This window comes from Tenrec ecaudatus, chromosome 9 (genome assembly GCF_050624435.1).
Source record: "Tenrec ecaudatus isolate mTenEca1 chromosome 9, mTenEca1.hap1, whole genome shotgun sequence".
Lineage (NCBI taxonomy): Eukaryota > Metazoa > Chordata > Mammalia > Afrosoricida > Tenrecidae > Tenrec > Tenrec ecaudatus.
The window spans coordinates 33,638,142-33,656,515 of NC_134538.1; positions in this window are offsets into that span (position 1 = coordinate 33,638,142).

The following is an 18,374-nucleotide window of genomic DNA, read 5'->3' on the forward strand; positions in this document are numbered from 1 at the left end:
GGCCTGGGTCTACCTAAGCCTAAGGGCTGGGGCGCCCCAGGCCTGGGGCTCCCAAATCCTAAGGGCTGCGGCGCCCCAGTCCTGGGTTCCCTAAGCCTAAGGGCTGGGGTGCCACAGACCTGGGGCTCCCTACCTAAGACCTGGGGCGCCCCAGGCCTGGGGTTCCCAAAACCTAAGGGCTGGGATGCCCCATGCCTGTGGCTCCCTAAGCCTAAGGTTTGGGGCGCCCCAAGACTGGGGCTCCCTAAGGCTATGGGCTGGGGCACCCGAGGCCTGGGGATCCCTAAGTCTAAGTGCTGGGGCGCAGCAGTCCTGTGGTTACCTCAGCCTAAGGGATGGAGCACCCCAGGCCTGGGGATCCCAAAGCCTAAGGGCAGGGGCACCCCGGGCCTGGGGTTCCCAAAACCTAAGGGCTGGGGCGCCCCAGGCCTGGGGCTCCCAAAGCCTAAGAGCTGGTGCGCCCCTGGCCTGGGGCTCCCAAAGCATAAGGGCTGGGGCGCCCCAGGCCTGGGGCTACCTAAGCCTAAGAGTGGGGGCGCCTCAAAACTGGGGCTCCCTAAGCCGAAGGGCTGGTGTGCCCCAGGCCTATGGCTCCCAAAGCCTAAGGGCTTTGGCGCCCCAGGTCTGGGGCTACCTAATCCTAATGGATGTGGCGCCCCAGCCATGGGGATGCCAAAGCCTAAGGGCTGGTGCGTCCCTGGCCTGTGCCTCCCCAAGCCTAAGGGCGGGGGTGCCACAGGCCTGAGGCTCCCTAAGCCGATGGGCTGGGGCGCACAAGGCCTGGGGATCCCTAAGCCTAATGGCTAGGTCGCCCCAGGCCTGGGGCTCCCTAAGACTAAGTGCTGGGACGGCCCTGGCCTGGGGATCCCAAAGGCTAAGGGCTGGGGCGCCCCATGCCTGGGGCTCCCAAAGGCTTAGGGCGGGGGCACCGCAGGCCTGGGTCTACCTAAGCCTAAGGGCTGGGGCGCCCCAGGCCTGGGGCTCCCAAATCCTAAGGGCTGCGGCGCCCCAGTCCTGGGTTCCCTAAGCCTAAGGGCTGGGGTGCCACAGACCTGGGGCTCCCTACCTAAGACCTGGCGCGCCCCAGGCCTGGGGTTCCCAAAACCTAAGGGCTGGGATGCCCCATGCCTGTGGCTCCCTAAGCCTAAGGTTTGGGGCCCCCCAAGACTGGGGCTCCCTAAGGCTATGGGCTGGGGCACCCGAGGCCTGGGGATCCCTAAGTCTAAGTGCTGGGGCGCAGCAGTCCTGTGGTTACCTCAGCCTAAGGGATGGAGCACCCCAGGCCTGGGGATCCCAAAGCCTAAGGGCAGGGGCGCCCCGGGCCTGGGGTTCCCGAAGCCTAAGGGCTGGGGCGCCCCAGGCCTGGGGCTCCCTAAGCCTAATAGCTGGGGCGCTTCAGGCCTGGGGCTCCCAAAGCATAAGGGCTGGGTGCCCCAGGCTTGGGGCTCCCTAAGCCTAAGGGCTGGGGCGCCCCGGTCCTGGGGTTCCCAAAGCCTAAGTGCTGGGGCGCCCCGGGATCTGGGGCTCCCAAGCCTAAGGGCTGTGGCTCCACAGACCTGAGGCTCCCAAATCCTATGGGCTGTGGCGCCCCAGGCCTGGGGCTCCCTAAGCCTAAGGGCTGGGTCGCACCAGGCCTGGGGCTCCCTAAGCCTTAGGGCTGGGGCGCCCCAGGCCTGGCGCTCCCAAAGCCTAGGGGCTGGGGCTTCCCTTGTCTGGGGCTCCCTAAGACTAAGGGCTGGGGCGCCAAAGGACGTGGGCTCCCAAAACCTAAAAGGTGTGGCGCCCCAGGCCAGGGACTCCCTGAACCTAAGGGCTGGGGCGCCCAAGGCCTGGGGCTCCCTAAGGCTAAGGGCTGGGCACACCAGGCCTGGGGCTCCCTAAGCCTATGGGCTGGGGCCCCAGGCCTGTGGCTCCCTAAGCCTAAGGGTGGGGGCAACCCAGGCCAGGGGCACCATAAGCCTAAGTGCTGGGGTGCCCCCGGCCTGGGGCTCCCTAATCCTAAGGGTTGGGTCGACCCAGGGATGGGTCTCCCTAAGCCTAAGGGCTGGGGTTCCCAAGGCCTGGGGCTTTTAAGTCTAAGTGCTGGGGCGCTCCAGGCCAGGCTCCCTAAGTCTAAGGGCTGGGGATCACAGGGCCTGGGGCTCCCTAAGCCTAAGGCTGGGTCACCCCAGGCCTGGGGCTCCTTAAGCCTAAGGGCTGGGGTGACCCAGGCCTGGGGCTACCTAAGCCTAAGGGCTGGGGCTCCCCAGGCCTGGGGCTCCCAAAGGCTAAGGGCTGTGGTGCCCCATGCCTTGGGCTCTCAAAGGGTAAGGGCTTGGGTGCCCCAAGCCTGGGGCTCCCTAAGCCTAAGGGCTGGGGCGCCCAAGGCCTGGGGCTCCCTAAGCCTAAGGGCTGGGGCGCCCCAGTCCTGGGGCTCTAAAAGCATAAGGGCTGGGGGGCCCCAGGCCTGGGGCTTTTAAGTCTAAGTGCTGGGGCGCTCCAGGCCAGGGGCTCCCTAAGTCTAAGGGCTGGGGGTCCCCGGGCCTGGGGCTCCCTATGCCTAAGGCTGGGTCACCCCAGGCCTGGGGCTCCTTAAGCCTAAAGGCTGGGGTGACCCAGGCCTGGGGCTACCTAAGCCTAATGGCTGGGGCGCCCCAGGCTGGGGCTACCTAAGCCTAATGCCTGGGGCTTCCCAGCCCTGGGGCTCCCTAAGCCTAAGCGCAGGGCGAGCCAGGCCTGGGGCTACCTAGTCCTAATGGATGGGGCGCCCCAGGCATGGGGATGCCAAAGCCTAAGTGCTGGTGCGTCCCTGGCCTGTGCCTCCCCAAGCCTAAGGGCGGGGGCGCCACAGGCCTGAGGCTCCCTAAGCCGATGGGCTGGGGCGCACAAGGCCTGGGGATCCCAAAGCCTAATGGCTAGGTCGCCCCAGGCCTGGGGCTCCCTAAGCCTAAGTGCTGGGACGGCCCTGACCTGGGGTTCCCAAAGGCTAAGGGCTGGGGCGCCACATGCCTGGGGCTCCCAAAGGCTAAGGGAGGGGGCACCACAGGCCGGGGTCTACCTAAGCCGAAGGGCTGGGGCGCCTCAGGACTGGGGCTCCCAAATCCTAAGGGCTGCGGCGCCCCAGTCCTCGGATCCCTAAGCCGAAGGGCTGGGGCGCAACAGACCTGGGGCTCCCTAAGCCTAAGGCCTGGGGCGCCCCAGGCCTGGGGTTCCCAAAGCCTAAGGGCTGGGATGCCCCAGGCCTGTGGCTCCCAAACGTAAGAGCTGGGGTGCCCCAGGCCTGGGGCTCCCAAAGCATAAGGGCTGGGCGCCCCAGGACTGGGGCTCCCTAAACCTAAGGTTTGGGGCGCCCCAAGCCTGGGGCTCCCTAAGGCTAAGGCCTGGGGCACCCCAGGCCTGGGGATCCCTAAGTCTAAGTGAAGGGGCGCACCAGTCCAGGGGTTACCTCAGCCTAAGGGCTGAAGCACCCCAGGCCTGGGGATCCCAAAGCCTAAGGGCAGGGGCACCCCGGGCCTGGGGTTCCCAAAGCCTAAGGGCTGGGGCACCCACGGCCTGGGGATCCCAAAGCCTAAAGGCTGGGGCACCCAAGGCCTGGGGCTCCCTAAGCCTAATAGCTGGGGCGCTTCAGGCCTGGGGCTCCCTAAGCCTAATAGCTGGGGCTCTTCAGGCTTGGGGCTCCCTAAGCCTACGGGCTGGGGCGCCCCGGTCCTGGGGTTCCCAAAGCCTAAGTGCTGGAGCGCCCCGGGATCTGGGGCTGCCAAGCCTAAGGGCTGTGGCTCCCCAGACCTGAGGCTCCCAAATCCTATGGGCTGGGGCGCCCCAGGCCTGGGGCTCCCTAAGCCTAAGGGCTGGGTCGCCTCAGGCCTGGGGCTCCCTAAGCCTAAGGGCTGGGTCACACCAGGCCTGGGGCTCACTAAGCCTTAGGGCTGGGGCGCCCCAGGCCTGGGGCTCCCAAAGCCTAAGGGCTGGGGCTTCCCTTGTCTGGGGCTCCCTAAGACTAAGGGCTGGGGCGTACCAGGACGGAGGCTCCCAAATCCTAAAAGCTGTGGCGCCCCAGGCCAGGGGCTCCCTGAGCCTAAGGGCTGGGGCGCCCAAGTTCTGGGGCTCCCTAAGGTTAAGGGCTGGGCAACCCAGGCCTGGGGCTCCCCAAGCCTATGGGCTGGGGCCCAAGGCCTGAGGCTCCCTAAGCCAAAGGGTGGGGGTGACCCAGCCCAGGGACTCCATAAGCCTAAGTGCTGGGGTGCCCCCGGCCTGGGGCTCCCAACTCCTAAGGGTTGGGGTGACCCAGGGCTGGGTCTCCCTAAGCCTAAGGGCTGGGGGGCCCAAGGCCTGGGGCTTTTAAGTCTAAGTGCTGGGGCGCTCCAGGCCAGGGGCTCCCTAAGTCTAAGGGCTGGGGGTCACCAGGCCTGGGACTCCCTAAGCCTAAGGCTGGGTCACCCCAGGCCTGGGGCTCCTTAAGCCTAAGGGCTGGGGTGACCCAGGCCTGGGGATACCTAAGCCTAAGGGCTGGTGCGCCCCAGGCCTGGGGCTCACAAAGCCTAAGGGCTGTGGTGCCCCATGACTTGGGCTCTCAAAGGCTAAGGGCTTGGGTGCCCCAAGACTGGGGCTCCCTAAGCCTAAGTGCTGTGGCGCCCAAGGCCTGGGGCTCCCTAAGCCTAAGGGCTGGGGCGCCCCAGCCTGGGGCTCCCTAAGCCTAAGTGCTGGGGCGCCCCAGGCCTGGGGCTCCCTAAGCCTAAGGCCTCGGGCGCCAAGGCCTGAGGCTCCCTAAGACTAAGGGCTAGGGCGCCCCAGGCCAGGGGCTACCTAAGCCTAAGGGCGGGGTCGCCCCAGGCCTGGGGCTCCCAAAGCCTAATGGCTGTGGGGCCCCATGCCTGGGGCTCCCAAAGCTTAAGGGCTGGGCGTCCCAACCCTGCGGCACCCTAAGACTAAGGGCTGGGGTTCTCCAGGCCTGGGGCTCCCTAAGTCTAAGGGCTGGGGGTCACCTGGCCTGGGTCTCCCTAAGCCTAAGGGCTGCGGCGGCTCAGGACTGGGGCACCCAAAGCCTAAGGGCGGGGGCACCCCAGGCCTGGGGCTCCAAAAGCCTAAGGGCTGGGGCGCCACAGGCCTGGGGCTCCCTACGCCTAAGGGCTGTGGCGCCCGAGGCCTGGGCTCCCAAAGCCTAAAGGCTGGGGCACCCAAGGCCTGGGGCTCCCTAAGGTTAAGGGTTGGGGCGCCCCAGGCATGGGGCTCCCTAAGCCTAAGGGCTGGGGCGCCCCAGGCCTGGGGCTCCCTAAGCCTAAGGGCTGGGGCGCCCCAGGGCTGGGGCTCCCTAAGCCTATTAGCTGGGGCGCTTCAGGCCTGGGGCTCCCAAAGCATAAGGGCTGGGCGCCCTTGGCTTGGGGCTCCCTAAGCCTAAGGGCTGGTGCGCCCCAGGCCTGGGGCTCCCAAAGCCTAAGGGCTGTGGTGCCCCATGCCTTGGGCTCTCAAAGGCTAAGGGCTTGGGTGCCCCAAGACTGGGGCTCCCTAAGCCTAAGTGCTGTGGCGCCCAAGGTCTGGGGCTCCCTAAGCCTAAAGGCTGGGGCGCCCCAGCCTGGGGCTCCCTAAGCCTAAGTGCTGGGGCGCCCCAGGCCTGGGGCTCCCTAAGCCTAAGGCCTCGGGCGCCAAGGCCTGAGGCTCCCTAAGACTAAGGGCTAGGGCGCCCCAGGCCAGGGGCTACCTAAGCCTAAGGGCGGGGTCGCCCCAGGCCTGGGGCTCCCAAAGCCTAATGGCTTGGGGCCCCATGCCTGGGGCTCCCAAAGCTTAAGGGCTGGGCGTCCCAACCCTGCGGCACCCTAAGACTAAGGGCTGGGGTTCTCCAGGCCAGGGGCTCCCTAAGTCTAAGGGCTGGGGGTCACCTGGCCTGGGTCTCCCTAAGCCTAAGGGCTGCGGCGGCTCAGGACTGGGGCACCCAAAGCCTAAGGGCGGGGGCACCCCAGGCCTGGGGCTCCAAAAGCCTAAGGGCTGGGGCGCCATAGGCTTGGGGCTCCCAATGCCTAAAGGCTGTGGCGCCCGAGGCCTGGGCTCCCAAAGCCTAAAGGCTGGGGCACCCAAGGCCTGGGGCTCCCTAAGGTTAAGTGTTGGGGCACCCCAGGCATGGGGCTCCCTAAGCCTAAGGGGTGGGGCTCCCGAGGTCTGGAGGTCCCCAAGCCTAAGGGCTGGGGCGCCCCAGGCCTGGGGCTCCCTAAGCCTAAAGGCTGGGGCGCCCCAGGGCTTGGGCTCCCTAAGCCTATTAGTTGGGGCGCTTCAGGCCTGGGGCTCCCAAAGCATAAGGGCTGGGCGCCCCTGGCTTGGGGCTCCCTAAGCCTAAGAACTGGGGCGAACCGGTCCTGGGGTTCCCAAAGCCTAAGTGCTGGGGCGCCCTGGGATCTGGGGCTCCCAAGCCTAAGGGCTGTCGCTCCCCAGACCTGAGGCTCCCAAAGCCTAAGGGCTGTGGCTCCCCAGACCTGAGGCTCCCAAAGCCTATGGGCTGGGGCGTCCCAGGCCTGGGGCTCCCTAAGCCTAAGGGCTGGGTCGCCTCAGGCCTGGGGCTCCCTAAGGCTAAGGGCTGCGTCGCACCAGGCCTGGGGCTCCCTAATCCTTAGGGATGGGGCGCCCCAGGCCTGGGGCTCCCAAAGCCTAAGGGCTGGGGTGCCCCAGGCCTGCAGCTCCCAAAGCCTAAGGGCTGGGGCTTCCCTTGTCTGGGGCTCCCTAAGACTAAGGGCTGGGGCGCCCCAGGACGGGGGCTCCCAAAACCTAAAAGCTGTGGCGCCCCAGGCCAGAGGCTCCCTGAGCCTAAGGACTGGGGCGCCCAAGGCCTGGGGCTCCCTAAGGCTAAGGGCTGGGCACCCCAGGCCTGGGGCTCCCTAAGCCTATGGGCTGGGGCCCCAGGACTTTGGCTCCCTAAGCCTAAGTGTGGGGGCGGCCCAGGCAAGGGGTTCCATAAGCCTAAGTGCTGGGTAGCTCCCGGCCTGGGGCTCCCTAATCCTAAGGGTTGGGGCGACCCAGGGCTGGGTCTCCCTAAGCCTAAGGGCTGGGGGGCCCCAGGCCTGGGGCTTTTAAGTCTAAGTGCTGGGGCGCTCCAGGCCAGGGGCTCCCTAAGTCTAAGGGCTGGGGGTCACCGGGCCTGGGGCTCACTAAGCCTAAGGCTGGGTCACCCCAGGCCTGGGACTCCTTAAGCCTAAAGGCTGGGGTTACCCAGGCCTAGGGCTACCTAAGCATAATGGCTGGGCCGCCCCAGGCCTGGGGCTCCCAAAGGCTAAGGGCTGTGGTGCCCCATGCCTGGGGCTCCCAAAGCCCAAGGGCTGGGGCTTCCCAGTCCTGGGCTCCCTAAGCCTAAGGACGGGCGAGCCAGGCCTGGGGCTCCCAAAGCCTAAGGCCTGGGTCGCCCCAGGCTTGGGGCTCCCATAGCCTAAGGGATGGGATGCCCCTGGCCTGGGGCTCCCAAAGGCTAAGGGCTGGGGTGCCCCATGCCTTGGGCTCTCAAAGTCCAAGGGCTTGGGTGCCCGAGTCCTGGGGCTCCCTATGGCTAAGGGCTGGGGCGCCCCAGGCCTAGGGGTCACTAAGCCTAAGGGCTGGGGCGCCCCATGCCTGGGGCTCCCTAAGCCTAAGGCCTGGGGCGCCAAGGCCTGAGGCTCCCTAAGACTAAGGGCTGGGGCGCCCCAGCCCAGGAGCTACCTAAGTCTAAGGGCGGGGTCGCCCCAGGCCTGGGGCTCCCAAAGCCTAATGGCTGTGGGGCCCCATGCCTGGGGCTCCCAAAGCTTAAGGGCTGGGCGCCCCAACCCTGCGGCACCCTAAGGCTAAGGGTTGGGTTGCTCCAGGCCAGGGGCTCCCTAAGTCTAAGGGCTGAGGCTTCCCTTGTCTGGGGCTCCCTAAGACTAAGGGTTGGGGCGCCCCAGGACTGGGGCACCCAAAGCCTAAGGGCGGGGACGCCCCAGTCCTGGGGCTCCATATGCCTAAGTGCTGGGGAGCCCCAGGCCTGGGGCTCCCTAATCCTATGGGTTGGGGCGACCCAGGGCTGTGTCTTCCTAAGCCTAAGGGCTGTGGGGCCCAAGGCCTGGGGCTTTTAAGTCTAAGCGCTGGGGCGCTCCAGGCCAGGGGCTCCCTAAGTCTAAGGGCTTGGGGTCACCGGGCCTGGGGCTCCCTAAGCCTAAGGCTGGGTCACCCTAGGCCTGGGGCTCCTTAAGCCTAAGGGCTGGGGCGACCCAGGCCTGGGGCTACCTACGCCTAAGGGCTGGGGCACCCCAGGCCTGAGGCTCCCAAAGGCTAAGGGCTGTGGTGCCCCAGGCCTGGGGCTCCCAAAGCCCAAGGGCTGGGGCTTCCCAGCCCTGGGGCTCCCTAAGCCTAAGGGCGGGGCGAGCCAGGCCTGGGGCTCCCAAAGCCTAAGGCCTGGGTCGCCCCAGGTTTGGGGCTCCCATAGCCTAAGTGATGGGACGTCCCAGGCCTGGGGCTCCCAAAGGCTAAGGGCTGGGACGTCCCATGCCTTGGGCTCTCAAAGGCTTAGGGCTTAGGTGCCCCAAGACTGGGGCTCCCTAAGCCTAAGTGCTGTGGCGCCCCAGGCCTGGGGCTCCCTAAGCATAAGAGCTGGGGCGCCCCAGGCCTGGGGCTCCCTAAGCCTAAGGGCTGGGGCGCCCCAGTCCTGGGGCTCCCAAAGCATAAGGGATGTGCGCCCCAGGACTAGGGCTCCCTAAGGCTAAGGGCTGGGGCGTCCCAGGCCTGGGGCTCCCTAAGCCTAAGGGCTGGGGCGCCCCAGGCCTGGGGCTCCCTAAGCCTAAGGCCTGGGGCGCCAAGGCCTGAGGCTCCTTAAGACTAAGGGCTGGGGCTCCCCAGGCCAGGGGCTACCTAAGCCTAAGGGCGGGGTCGCCCCAGGCCTGGGGCTCCCAAAGCCTAATGGCTGTGGGGCCCCATGCCTGGGGCTCCCAAAGCTTAAGGGCTGGGCGCCCCAACCCTGCGGCACCCTAAGACTTAGGGCTGGGGCGCCCCGGGCCTGGGGCTCCCAAAACCTAAGAGCTGTGGCGGCCCAGGCTTGGGGCTCCCAAGCCTAAGGGCTGGGGTCCCTAGGCTAGGGGCTCCCTAATCCTAAGGGCTGGGGCCACCCAGGCCTGGGTCTCCCTAAGCCTATGAGTTGGGGAGACCCAGGCCAAGGGGCTCCCTAAGCCTAAGGGCTGAGGCGCCCAAGGCCTGGGGCTTTTAAGCCTAAGGGCTGGGGTTCTCCAGGACAGGGGCTCCCTAAATCTAAGGGCTGGGGGTCACCTGGCCTGGGGCTCCCTAAGCCTAAGGGCTGGGGCGGCTCAGGACTGGGGCACCCAAAGCCTAAGGGTGGTGGCGCCCCAGGCCTGGGCTCCCAAAGCCTAAAGGCTGGGTCGCCCAAGGCCTGGGGCTCCCTAAGGCTAAGGGTTGGGGCGCCCCAGGCCTGGGGCTCCCTAAGCCTAAGGGCTGGGGCGCCCCAGGCCTGGGGCTCCCTAAGCCTAAGGGCTGGGTCTCCCCAGGCCACAGGCTCCTTAAGCCTAAGGGCTGGGGCGCCCCAGGGCTGGGGCTCCCAAAGCCTAAGGGAGGGCGAGCCAGGCCTGGGGCTCCCTAAGCCTAAGGGCTAGGGCGTACCAGTCCTGGTGCTCCCAAAGCATAAGGTCTGGGCGCCACAGGACTGGGGCTCCCTAAGTCTAAGGGCTGGGGCACCCCAGGCCAAGGGCTCCCTAAGCCTAAGGGCTGGGGCGCCCCAGGCCTGGGGCTCCCTAAGCCTAAGGCCTGGGGCGTGAAGATCTGAGGCTCCCTAAGCCTAACGGCAGGATCGCCCCAGGCCTGGGGCTCCCAAAGCCTAATGGCTGTGGGGCCCCATTCCTGGGGCTCCGAACGTTTAAGGGCTGGGCGCCCCAACCCTGCGGCACCCTAAGACTAAGGGCTGGGGAGCCCCAGGCCTGGGGCTCCCAAAACCTAAGAGCTGGGGCGGCCCAGGCCTGGGGCTCCCAAACCTAAGGGCTGGGGTCCCCAGGCTTGGGGCTCCCTAATCCTAAGGGCTGGGTCGACCCAGGCCTGGGTCTCCCTAAGCCTATGAGTTGTGGTGACCCAGGCCAGGGGCTCCTTAAGCCTACGGGCTGGGGCGCCCAAAGCCTGGGGCTTTTAAGCCTAAGGGCTGGGGTACTCCAGGCCAGGGGCTCCCTAAGTCTAAGGGCTGGGGCGGCTCAGGACTGGGGCACCCAAAGCCAAAGGGCGGGGACGCCCCAGGCCTGGGGCTTCAAAACCTAAGGGCTGGGGCGCCCCAGGCCTGGGCTCCCAAAGCCTAAAGGCTGGGCCGCCCAAGGCCTGGGGCTCCCTAAGGCTAAGGGCTGGGGCGCCCGAGGCCTGGGGGTCCCCAAGCCTAAGGGATGGGGCGCCCCAGGCCTGGGCGACCCGAAGCCTAAGGCCTAGGGCACCCAAGGCCTGTGGCTCCCTAAGCCTAAGGGCTGGGGTGCCCCAGGCCTGGGGCTCCCTAAGCCTAATAGCTGGGGCGCACCAGGCCTGGGGCTCCCTAAGCCTTAGGGCTGGGGAGCCCCAGGCCTGGTGCTCCCAATGCCTAAGGGCTGGGGTGCCCCAGGCCTGCAGCTCCCAAAGCCTAAGGGGTGGGGCTTCCCTTGTCTGGGGCTCCCTAAGACTAAGGGCTGAGGTGCCCCAGGACGGGGGTTCCCAAAACCTAAAAGCTGTGGCGCCCATGCCAGGGGCTCCCTGAGCCTAAGGGCTGGGGCGCCCAAGGCCTGGGGCTCCCTAAGGCTAAGGGCTGGGCACCCCAGGCATGGGGCTCCCTAAGCCTATGGGCTGGGGCCCCAGGCCTGTGGCTCCCTAAGCCTAAGGGTGGGGGCGACCCAGGCCAGTGGCTCCATAAGCCTAAGTGCTGGGGCGCCCCAGGCCGGGGGCTCCCTAATCCTAAGGCTTGGGGCGACCAAGGGCTGGGTCTCCCTAAGCCTAAGGGTTGGGGGGCCCAAGGCCTGGGGCTTTTAAGTCTAAGTGCTGGGGCGCTCGAGGCCAGGGGCTCCCTAAGTCTAAGGGCTTGGGGTCACCGGGCCTGGGGCTCCCTAAGCCTAAGGCTGGGTCACCCAAGGCCTGGGGCTCCTTAAGCCTAAGACTGGGGCGACCCAGGCCTGGGGCTACCTAAGCCTAAGGACTGGGGCGCCCCAGGCCTGGGGCTCCCAAAGGCTAAGGGCTGTGGTGCCCCAGGCCTGGGGATTCCATAGCCTAAGTGATGGGACGCCCCAGGCCTGGGGCTCCCTAAGCCTAAGTGCTGTGGCGCCCCAGGCCTGGGGCTCCCTAAGCCTAAGGGCTGGGGCGCCCCAGGCCTGGGGCTCCCTAAGCCTAAGGACTGGGGCGCCCCAGTCCTGGGGCTCCCAAAGCATAAGGGATGGGCGCCCCAAGACTGGGGCTCCCTAAGGCTATGAGTTTGGGCGACCAGGCCAGGGGCTCCCTAAGCCTAAGGGCTGGGGCGCCCAAGGCCTGGGGCTTTTAAGCCTAAGGGCTGGGGTGCTCCAGGCCAGGGGCTCCCTAAGTCTAAGGGCTGGGGGTCACCTGGCCTGGGGCTCCCTAAGCCTAAGGGCTGGGGCGGCTCAGGACTGGGGCACCCAAAGCATAAGGGTGGGGGCGCCCCAGGCCTGGGGCTCCAAAAGCCTAAGGGCTGGGGTTCCCCAGGCCTGGGACTCAATACGCCTAAGGGCTGTGGCGCCCCAGGCCTGGGCTCCCAAAGCCTAAAGGCTGGGGCGCCCAAGGCGTGGGGCTCACTAAGGCTAATGTTTGGGGCGCCCCAGGCCTGGGGCTCCCTACCCTAAGGGCTGGGGCGCCCGAGGCCTGGGGGTCCCCAAGGTTAAGGGTTTGGGCGCTCCATGCCTGGGCGTCCCGAAGCCTAAGGCCTGGGGCACCCCAGGCCTGGGGCTCCCTAAGCCTACGGGCTGGGTCTCCCCAGGCCACGGGCTCCTTAAGCCTAAGGGCTGGGGCGCCCCAGGCCTGGGGATCCCAAAGCCTAAGGGTTGGTGCGCCCCAGGCCTGGGGCTCCCAAAGCCTAAGGGCTGGGGCTTCACAGGCCTGAGGCTCCCTAAGCCTAAGGGGGGGCGAGCCAGACCTGGGGTTCCCTAAGCCTAAGGGCTGGGCCGCCCCAGTCCTGGGGCTCCCAAAGCATAAGGGCTGGGCGCCCCCGGACTGGGGCTCCCTAAGCCTAAGGGCTGGGGCGCCCCAGGCCTAGGGCTCCCTAAGCCTAAGGACTGGGGCGCCCCAGGCCTGGGGCTCCCTAAGCCTAAGGCCTGGGGCGCGAATGCCTGGGGCTCCCTAAGCCTGAGGCTCCCTAAGCCTAAGGGCGGGGTCGCCCCAGGCCTGGGGCTCCCAAACCTAATGGCTGTGGGGCCCCATGCTTGGGGCTCCCAACGCTTAAGGGCTGGGCGCCCCAACCCTGCGGCACCCTAAGACTAAGGGCTGGGGCGCCACAGGCCTGGGGCTCCCAAAGCCTAATGGCTGTGGGGCCCCATTCCTGGGGCTCCGAACGTTTAAGGGCTGGGCGCCCCAACCCTGCGGCACCCTAAGACTAAGGGCTGGGGCGCCCCAGGCCTGGGGCTCCCAAAACCTAAGAGCTGGGGCGGCCCAGGCCTGGGGCTCCCAAACCTAAGGGCTGGGGTCCCCAGGCTTGGGGCTCCCTAATCCTAAGGGCTGGGTCGACCCAGGCCTGGGTCTCCCTAAGCCTATGAGTTGTGGTGACCCAGGCCAGGGGCCCCTTAAGCCTACGGGCTGGGGCGCCCAAAGCCTGGGGCTTTTAAGCCTAAGGGCTGGGGTACTCCAGGCCAGGGGCTCCCTAAGTCTAAGGGCTGGGGCGGCTCAGGACTTGGGCACCCAAAGCCAAAGGGCGGGGACGCCCCAGGCCTGGGGCTTCAAAACCTAAGGGCTGGGGCACCCCAGGCCTGGGCTCCCAAAGCCTAAAGGCTGGGCCGCCCAAGGCCTGGGGCTCCCTAAGGCTAAGGGCTGGGGCGCCCGAGGCCTGGGGGTCCCCAAGCCTAAGGGCTGGGGCGCCCCAGGCCTGGGCGTCCCGAAGCCTAAGGCCTAGGGCACCCAAGGCCTGTGGCTCCCTAAGCCTAAGGGCTGGGGTGCCCCAGGCCTGGGGCTCCCTAAGCCTAATAGCTGGGGCGCACCAGGCTTGGGGCTCCCTAAGCCTTAGGGCTGGGGAGCCCCAGGCCTGGGGCTCCCAATGCCTAAGGGTAGGGTGCCCCAGGCCTGCAGCTCCCAAAGCCTAAGGGCTGGGGCTTCCCTTGTCTGGGGCTCCCTAAGACTAAGGGCTAAGGTACCCCAGGACGGGGGCTCCCAAAACCTAAAAGCTGTGGTGCCCCATGCCAGGGGCTCCCTGAGCCTAAGGGCTGGGGCGCCTAAGGCCTGGGGCTCCCTAAGGTTAAGGACTGGGCACCCCAGGCCTGGGGCTCCCTAAGCCTATGGGCTGGGGCCCCAGGCCTGTGGCTCCCTAAGCCTAAGGGTGGGGGCGACCCAGGCCAGTGGCTCCATAAGCCTATGTGCTGGGGCGCCCCAGGCCTGGGGCTACCTAAGCCTAAGGACTGGGGCGCCCCAGGCCTGGGGCTCCCAAAGGCTAAGGGCTGTGGTGCCCCAGGCCTGGGGCTCCCAAAGCCCAAGGGCTGGGACTTCACAGCCCTGGGGCTCCCTAAGCCTAAGGGCGGGGCGAGCCAGGCCTTGGGCTCCCAAAGCCTAAGTGCTGGGTCGCCCCAGGCTTGGGGATTCCATAGCCTAAGTGATGGGATGCCCCAGGCCTGGGGCTCCCTAAGCCTAAGTGCTGTGGCGCCCCAAGCCTGGGGCTCCCTAAGCCTAAGGGCTGGGGCGCCCCAGGCCTGGGGCTCCCTAAGCCTAAGGACTGGGGCGCCCCAGTCCTGGGGCTCCCAAAGCATAAGGGATGGGCTCCCCAGGACTGGGGCTCCCTAAGGCTAAGGGCTGGGGCGCCCCAGGCCTGGGGATCCCTAAGCCTAAGGGCTGGGGCGCCCCAGGCCTGGGGCTCCCTAAGCCTAAGGCCTGGGGCGCCAAGGCCTGAGGCTCCTTAAGAATAAGGGCTGGGGCGCACCAGGCCAGCGGCTACCTAAGCCTAAGGGCGGGGTCGCCCCAGGCCTGGGGCTCCCAAAGCCTAATGGCTGTGGGGCCCCATGCCTGGGGCTCCCAAAGCATAAGGGCTGGGCGCCCCAAACCTGCGGCACCCTAAGACTAAGGGCTGGGGTGGCCCAGGCCTGGGGCTCCAAAAGCCTAAGGGCTGGGGTCCCTAGGCTAGGGGCTCCCTAATCCTAAGTGCTGGGGCGACCCAGGCCTGGGTCTCCCTAAGCCTTTGAGTTGGGGCGACCAGGCCAAGGGCTCCCTAAACCTAAGGGCTGGGGCGCCCAAGGCCTGGGGCTTTTAAGCCTAAGGGCTGGGGTGCTCCAGGCCAGGGGCTCCCTAAGTCTAAGGGCTGGGGGTCACCTGGCCTGGGGCTCCCTAAGCCTAAGGGCTGGGGCGGCTCAGGACTGGGGCACCCAAAGCATAAGGGTGGGGGCGCCCCAGGCCTGGGGCTCCAAAAGCCTAAGGGCTGAGGCTCCCCAGGCCTGGGGCTCAATACGCCTAAGGGCTGTGGCGCCCCAGGCCTGGGCTCCCAAAGCCTAAAGGCTGGGGCGCCCAAGGCCTGGGGCTCCCTAAGGCTAATGTTTGGGGCGCCCCAGGCCTGGGGCTCCCTACCCTAAGGGCTGGGGCGCCCGAGGCCTGGGGGTCCCCAAGGCTAAGGGCTGGGGCGCCCGAGGCCTGGGGGTCCCCAAGCCTAAGGGCTGAGGCTCCCCAGGCCAGGGGCTCCCTAAGTCTAAGGGCTGGGGCGGCTCAGGACTGGGGCACCCAAAGCCAAAGGGTGGGGACGCCCCAGGCCTGGGGCTTCAAAACCTAAGGGCTGGGGCGCCCCAGGCCTGGGCTCCCAAAGCCTAAAGGCTGGGCCGCCCAAGGCCTGGGGCTCCCTAAGGCTAAGGGCTGGGGCGCCCGAGGCCTGGGGGTCCCCAAGCCTAAGGGCTGGGGCTTCACAGGCCTGAGGCTCCCTAAGCCTAAGGGGGGGCGAGCCAGGCCTGGGGCTCCCTAAGCCTAAGGGCTGGGGCGCCCCAGTCCTGGGGCTCCCAAAGCATAAGGGCTGGGGCGCCCCAGTCCTGGGGCTCCCAAAGCATAAGGGCTGGGCGCCCCCGGACTGGGGCTCCCTAAGCCTAAGGGCTGGGGCGCCCCAGGCCTAGGGCTCCCTAAGCCTAAGGACTGGGGCGCCCCAGGCCTGGGGCTCCCTAAGCCTAAGGACTGGGGCGCGAAGGCCTGGGGCTCCCTAAGCCTAAGGCCTGGGGCGCGAAGGCCTGAGGCTCCCTAAGCCTAAGGGCGGGGTCGCCCCAGGACTGGGGCTCCCAAACCTAATGGCTGTGGGGCCCCATGCCTGGGGCTCCCAACGCTTAAGGGCTGGGCGCCCCAACCCTGCGGCACCCTAAGACTAAGGGCTGGGGCGCCCCAGGCCTGGGGCTCCCAAAACCTAAGAGCTGGGGCGGCCCAGGCCTGGGGCTCCCAAAGCATAAGGGCTGGGGTCCCCAGGCTTGGGGCTCCCTAATCCTAAGTGCTGGGGCGACCCAGGCCTGGGTCTCCCTAAGCCTATGAGTTGCGGTGACCCAGGCCAGGGGCTCCTTAAGCCTACGGGCTGGGGCGCCCAAGGCCTGGGGCTTTTAAGCCTAAGGGCTGGGGTACTCCAGGCCAGGGGCTCCCTAAGTCTAAGGGCTGGGGCGGCTCAGGACTGGGGCACCCAAAGCCAAAGGGTGGGGACGCCCCAGGCCTGGGGCTTCAAAACCTAAGGGCTGGGGCGCCCCAGGCCTGGGCTCCCAAAGCCTAAAGGCTGGGCCGCCCAAGGCCTGGGGCTCCCTAAGGCTAAGGGCTGGGGCGCCCGAGGCCTGGGGGTCCCCAAGCCTAAGGGCTGGGGCGCCCCAGGCCTGGGCGTCCCGAAGCCTAAGGCCTAGGGCACCCAAGGCCTGTGGCTCCCTAAGCCTAAGGGCTGGGGTGCCCCAGGCCTGGGGCTCCCTAAGCCTAATAGCTGGGGCGCACCAGGCCTGGGGCTCCCTAAGCCTTAGGGCTGGGGAGCCCCAGGCCTGGGGCTCCCAATGCCTAAGGGCTGGGGTGCCCCAGGCCTGCAGCTCCCAAAGCCTAAGGGCTGGGGCTTCCCTTGTCTGAGGCTCCCTAAGACTAAGGGCTGAGGTGCCCCAGGACGGGGGCTCCCAAAACCTAAAAGCTGTGGCGCCCCATGCCAGGGGCTCCCTGAGCCTAAGGGCTGGGGCGCCCAAGGCCTGGGGCTCCCTAAGGCTAAGGGCTGGGCACCCCAGGCCTGGGGCTCCCTAAGCCTATGGGCTGGGGCCCCAGGCCTGTGGCTCCCTAAGCCTAAGGGTGGGGGCGACCCAGGCCAGTGGCTCCATAAGCCTAAGTGCTGGGGCGCCCCAGGCCGGGGGCTCCCTAATCCTAAGGCTTGGGGCGACCCAGGGCTGGGTCTCCATAAGCCTAAGGGCTGGGGGGCCCAAGGCCTGGGGCTTTTAAGTCTAAGTGCTGGGGCGCTCGAGGCCAGGGGCTTCCTAAGTCTAAGGGCTTGGGGTCACCCGGCCTGGGGCTCCCTAAGCCTAAGGCTGGGGCGACCCAGGCCTGGGGCTACCTAAGCCTAAGGACTGGGGCGCCCCAGGCCTGTGGCTCCCAAAGGCTAAGGGCTGTGGTGCCCCAGGCCTGGGGATTCCATAGCCTAAGTGATGGGACGCCCCAGGCCTGGGGCTCCCTAAGCCTAAGTGCTGTGGCGCCCCAGGCCTGGGGCTCCCTAAGCCTAAGGGCTGGGGCGCCCCAGGCCTGGGGCTCCCTAAGCCTAAGGACTGGGGCGCCCAAGGCCTGGGGCTCCCAAAACATAAGGGATGGGCGCACCAGGACTGGGGCTCCCTAAGGCTATGAGTTTGGGCGACCAGGCCAGGGGCTCCCTAAGCCTAAGGGCCGGGGCGCCCAAGGCCTGGGGCTTTTAAGCCTCAGGGCTGGGGTGCTCCAGGCCAGGGGCTCCCTAAGTCTAAGGGCTGGGGGTCACCTGGCCTGGGGCTCCCTAAGCCTAAGGGCTGGGGCGGCTCAGGACTGGGGCACCCAAAGCATAAGGGTGGGGGCGCCCCAGGCCTGGGGCTCCAAAAGCCTAAGGGCTGGGGCTCCCCAGGCCTGGGGCTCAATACGCCTAAGGGCTGTGGCGCCCCAGGCCTGGGCTCCCAAAGCCTAAAGGCTGGGGCGCCCAAGGCGTGGGGCTCCCTAAGGCTAATCTTTGGGGCGCCCCAGGCCTGGGGCTCCCTACCCTAAGGGCTGGGGCGCCCGAGGCCTGGGGGTCCCCAAGGCTAAGGGCTGGGGCGCTCCAGGCCTGGGCGTCCCGAAGCCTAAGGCCTGGGGCACCCCAGGCCAGGGGCTCCCTAAGCCTACCGGCTGGGTCTCCCCAGGCCACGGGCTCCTTAAGCCTAAGGGCAGGGGCGCCCCAGGCCTGGGGATCCCAAAGCCTAAGGGCAGGGGTGCCCCAGGCCTGGGGCTCCCAAAGCCTAAGGGCTGGGGCTTCACAGGCCTGAGGCTCCCTAAGCCTAAGGGGGGGCGAGCCAGGCCTGGGGTTCCCTAAGCCTAAGGGCTGGGGCGCCCCAGTCCTGGGGCTCCCAAAGCATAAGGGCTGGGCGCCCCCGGACTGGGGCTCCCTAAGCCTAAGGGCTGGGGCGCCCCAGGCCTAGGGCTCCCTAAGCCTAAAGACTGGGGCGCCCCAGGCCTGGGGCTCCCTAAGCCTAAGGCCTGGGGCGCGAAGGCCTGGGGCTCCCTAAGCCTAAGGCCTGGGGCGCGAAGGCCTGAGGCTCCCTAAGCCTAAGGGCGGGGTCGCCCCAGGCCTGGGGCTCCCAAACCTAATGGCTGTGGGGCCCCATGCCTGGGGCTCCCAACGCTTAAGGGCTGGGCGCCCCAACCCTGCGGCACCCTAAGACTAAGGACTGGGGCGCCACAGGCCTGGGGCTCCCAAAGCCTAATGGCTGTGGGGCCCCATTCCTGGGGCTCCGAACGTTTAAGGGCTGGGCGCCCCAACCCTGCGGCACCCTAAGACTAAGGGCTGGGGCGCCCCAGGCCTGGGGCTCCCAAAACCTAAGAGCTGGGGCGGCCCAGGCCTGGGGCTCCCATACCTAAGGGCTGGGGTCCCCAGGCTTGGGGCTCCCTAATCCTAAGGGCTGGGTCGACCCAGGCCTGGGTCTCCCTAAGCCTATGAGTTGCGGTGACCCAGGCCAGGGGCCCCTTAAGCCTACGGGCTGGGGCGCCCAAGGCCTGAGGCTTTTAAGCCTAAGGGCTGGGGTACTCCAGGCCAGCGGCTCCCTAAGTCTAAGGGCTGGGGCGGCTCAGGACTGGGG